Source organism: Oncorhynchus gorbuscha, linkage group LG10, assembly GCF_021184085.1.
Source record: "Oncorhynchus gorbuscha isolate QuinsamMale2020 ecotype Even-year linkage group LG10, OgorEven_v1.0, whole genome shotgun sequence".
NCBI lineage: Eukaryota > Metazoa > Chordata > Actinopteri > Salmoniformes > Salmonidae > Oncorhynchus > Oncorhynchus gorbuscha.
In genome coordinates this window covers 12,489,262-12,494,067 of record NC_060182.1, presented here as the reverse complement: position 1 = coordinate 12,494,067, position 4,806 = coordinate 12,489,262, and the positions used below count along the sequence as shown (strand labels likewise).

The 4,806-nt window shown below is 45.0% G+C and overlaps 1 protein-coding gene across 2 annotated transcripts in view; it reads left to right on the top strand.

The window, feature by feature from the left end:
• Positions 1-4,018: 4,018 nt before the first annotated feature.
• The window catches only part of si:ch211-180f4.1 (uncharacterized protein LOC100144405 homolog), a 14,196-nt gene continuing 13,408 nt past the window's right edge, over positions 4,019-4,806 (top strand). The window contains exons 1-2 of one of the 2 annotated variants that reach the window (XM_046364919.1): positions 4,019-4,255; positions 4,615-4,721. The gene's annotated coding sequence lies outside the window, so the exon portion shown is untranslated. The remainder of the gene's footprint in view (positions 4,256-4,614; positions 4,722-4,806) is intronic. The other variant, XM_046364918.1, reaches the window with a different exon arrangement.

The following is a 4,806-nucleotide window of genomic DNA, read 5'->3' as shown; positions in this document are numbered from 1 at the left end:
GTACCTTGCGCACTAGAGACACATGCGCGGCGCGTGTGGCGGAGTAGATCAAGATATCGTCAATATACACCATCACACCCTGTCCGTGCAGGTCCCTGAGAATCTCATCTACACAGGATTGAACGACGGCTGGAGCATTCTTTAACCAATACGACATGACGAGGTACTCATAATGACCAGATGTGGTACTAAACGCGGTTTTCCACTCATCTCCCTCCCGAATACGCACCAGATTATACGCACTCCTGAGGTCCAGTTTCGTGAAGAACCGCGCTCCGTGAAATGATTCCACCGCCGTAGCGATGACAGGTAGTGGGTAACTAAAACCCACCGTAATGGAATTGAGACCTCGATAATCAATGCACGGACGCAGATCTCCCTCCTTTTTTTTCTTCACGAAAAAGAAACTCGAGGAGACGGGGGTGACGTGGAGGGTCGAATGTACCCCTGTCCCAGAGATTCCGTGACGTATGTCTCCATAGCCAACGTCTCCTCCTGGGACAATGGGTACATGTGACTCTTGGGCAGTGCAGAATTATTGCGCAATCCCCCTGTCGATGGGGTGGTAATTGGGTCGCCTTCTTCTTACAGAAGGCGATAGCCAAATCGGCATACTCAGCAGGAATGCGTCTGGACTCTCCACCATCATAGCACCGATGGAAACTCCTACACTCCTCAGACCACCCCTGGAGAGCTCCCTATCTCCACGAAATCCTAGGATTGTCACTAGCCAGCCAGGGAACCCCCAGCACCACCGGAAATGCAGGTAAATCAATAAGGAACAGACTAATCAGCTCCTTATGATCCCCCTGCGTAATCATCTCCAGTGGAACCGTGGCCTCCCTGACCAGCCCTGACCCTAATGGTCGGCTATCTAAGGAGTGCACGAGGAAGGGGGATCTATCTGTACTAACGGAATCCTCAACCTCTGGGCAAGTCCGCGATCTATAAAGTTCCCAGCTGCGTCTGAATCGACTAGAGCCTTATGCTGGAGAGAAGGAGAAAATTGGGGGAAACAAATTAATAAAAACATGTGACCAACAGGAATCTCTGGGTGAGTGTGGTGTTGACTCACCTGGGGTGACCGAGAAGTGTTCTGCCTGCCCTCTCGACTCCCAGATGGACTCCTCCAGCACCGACCGGAAGTGTGCCCTCTCTGGCCACAGCTGGTGCAGGAGGAGCCTCCTCCTCCGGTCCCCCTCGATGCGCTCGCCCCCCCTAACTCCATTGGTATGGGAGTGGGAGGGCCAGGAGGTGGAAGAGACAGGACCCTTTCAGAACGTCCGCGAGCAGCCAGCAGATTGTCCAGCCTGAATGACAGGTCTATGAGCTCGTCCAGGATGAGCGTGGTGTCCCGACAAGCCAGCTCCCTGTGGACGTCCTTTCTCAGACTTCACCTGTAATGGTCTATTAGGGCCCTGTCGTTCCAACCCGCCCCAGTGGCCTAGGTCCGGAACTCCAGTGCGAAGTCCTGCGCGCTCCTCGTCTCCTGCCTGAGATGGAACAATCCCTCACCCGGGTAGTGGCCCCTCGCCGAGTCGGGCCCGATCCAGACGGCATTGGCCCACTCCAGGGCTCTACCCGTCAAGCAAGAGACGATTACGCTCACGCTATCCTCGTTCGAGGGAGTCGGCCAAACAGTGGCCAGGTAAAGCTTGAGTTGGAGCAGGAATCCGCTCCATCGTACTCCCTCGGAGGCGCAATACGCAGTGCGCTGGTTTCCGGATACCGCTGGAGGAGGTTGTAGAGTTGTAGGTGGGGGGGTTGGAGGGGAAGTAGGGAGACCACTCCTCTCCCATTGGTCCATCCTCTCCATCATTTGATCCATCGCCGTTCCGATGCGATGGAGGATGGACGTATGATGGACATGCTCCTCCATCGTTGGGAGAGGGGTGGTTGCTGCTCCTGCTGACTCCATAGTTGATGGTGTGGGCTTCTGTTAGGCTTCGAAGAGTGATGGGTGTGGAGTCAGGCGCATAGAGCAGAGGATTCGGAAAAAAACATTTATTCTGCAACAATCACAGCAAACAAAAGAGGGTAACGCCGAACACAGGCGTAAAACATTCCAAAATGTACAACACCGGTACATACGCTGTACAGAGGAAAATCAATGACAGGACACTCCTGAACCAAACCCTGCAAACAAGCCCGCACGAACACAGGCGGGCTAACTGAACTTAAATAACCTAAAACCCCAAACAAGGAACAGGTGAAACAAATTAGACCAAACAAAACGAAAAGGGGAAAAGGGATCGGTAGCAGCTAGTAGACCGGTGACGACGACCGCCGAGCGCCACCCGAACGGGAAGGGGAGCCACCTTCGGTGATAGTCGTGACACAAATAAGTAAAGAGAAACAACAGTACATCATTACATTAAGACATCAAAGTTAGTCAATCCGGAAAAAGTCAAGAATTTTAAAAGTTTCTTCAAGTGCAGTCGCAAAAACCATCAAGCGCTATGAGGACTTGGATTAGCTAACACGATGTGCAATTTGAACACAGGAGTGATGGTTGCTGATAATGGGCCTCTGTACACCTATGTAGATATTCCATTAAATATCAGCCGTTTCCAGCTACAATAGTCATTTACAACATTAACAATGTCTACACTGTATTTCTGATCAATTTGATGTTATTTTAATGGACAGAAAATTTGATTTTCTTTCAAGAACAAGTACATTTCTAAGTGACCCCAAACTTTTGAACGGTAGTGTACATGACAAAACAGTCTTCTGTAAATGCAATCCTTGGATCCTTAACCTCGATGGTACTACCTGGTTTAAATAAAGGTTAAGAGTGTCTGGGATATTAAATGGGTTTTGGGGATAACAGGGTTGGGAATCAAATATCTAATTTCATGTCATATCTAATCCTTTTGGATTCTTCTCAATCCACTTTGCTATTGTCTAGTTTTCATATCACTTACTGACCTCAGATAGTAATTTAATTGCTTTGGAATGTTGAAATACAGAGATTGTGAATAAATAAATCGTTGCAACTATTGCATGATGTATGAAACACATGGAACCTAAATGCATGACAATACATAGCCCCATATTAAACATACAATACCTAAGTAAGCAATATTATACTTTTAAGTAGGTAGGTAAGTAGGTAATAAAACATGTTACATTTCATACATGATAAAAAATAAAGGTAAAGATGCCATTGCTGGAAATTAGCTTTAAAACTTCAACAATTTCTCTCAGCCTCATGGAAAAATGTGTAGAATAGCAGGTTGGATTAAAAGTTTAGAATTGCCTGTCCATGGTATCTCTCTTGCCTGTGAGTTGTAGATCTTCCTCACCAGTGATGAAGGAATTGGATAGATGCCACAGCTACACAAACTGACATGCAGGTTGTCATTTAGTGGCTTAGTGGAGGAAAAACCGTCTGTAATGGAAACAAATGGGTCGCTTTGACAGTGCATGTTCGTCCTTTAAAGAACCACTGCTATATGTCAACAAAGGATTAGCGGTTGCTATGTAGACGGTGTAAGGAGAGTATGATGAGAACGCAAAACTACAACTTATATTTCATTCTGTGATATATAATTTTAACATTCATAATTTGGTACAATAACGCGAGGTAAGAAAAGTACATAATAAATCATAACAATATCATAATCCACCAATAACAATGCTGCCATCAAAAATGCACTGTGTTTGTGTACATAATAAATTACATTGTGTCTCTGTATCATGTTTGGCACATTACCTTTATACTGGAAAACATGACCTCACTGAAACTATTTCTCGTTTACAGAAAGTGAATGACCTAATCGATGACCGAATCATAACATGATTTACAATTCTGTCTCATTCTTTCTGGCGCATCGGTAAACATTAGGGCAGGATGAAAACTGAAGCATTACATCATTGTTTGAGAGAAAGCACGATAGCCTCCTCCATGTGATTGGAGGATACTCGTGGCCCAATAATTCTATTGGCTAATGATAGTAAAACAGGCGGACTTTTGCGACGTATTCTGTGGAGCGCGCATAGTGCTTCAAATACAGTGAGGAACGTCGGGCCAGGTTATAATGCACTGATGTTATGATTTTACAGAAGTCGGTTATTCTATTGTAATGCGAGCTTCGAGATAGCGAGAAAGGTTCAAATTCAACATCCGCAAGGTTATTACGACCGAAGATGTCGATATTGGTCATTTAATGTTCAAGGTGACAGCGAAATTCTTGTAACCAAGGAGTGGAAGACATCGTTCAATTGGAAGCCGCCTGCATTTGGTACAGAGGTAAGGGCGTTATCCAGTTACAGTAGACTACAGTAGACTAGCCTACTCTGTTCCTCTCCTCAGTGTGGCAATTTAGAAAAAGTTTCAAAATGCTTTGTTTGATTATAATATCACATTTTGTCTGAGTAGCCTATGTATCTATCACATCCCTCTCTGTCTGTGACTGTGTGGTTTAGGTTACGGTGATACTCAAGTTGACCAATAATGTTGCCTCACAGTCAGCCTTTAACCTTGGAAATGCTTCTTATTAAGATTATCAACCATCATCCATATTCATAATTTTTGGATGCATGTTTATAGGACAACACAAAGTAGCTTAAACATATTCTCATAATGGAATGTATGTATTTTCTTTGCAGGTTTATAGATCATGCTCATCATTCCGATATGATGTTGTACATTTTCTGGATTACACAGGTGCCCAAAATAATAAACAGCAACTACCTGGCTAGATAAATTAAAATAGGTAAGACACATTTTGAATGAATGCTTTCAGTTGTGCAACTGACTAAGTATCCCCCTTCACTGTATCCCATAAATAAGTAGCCTCC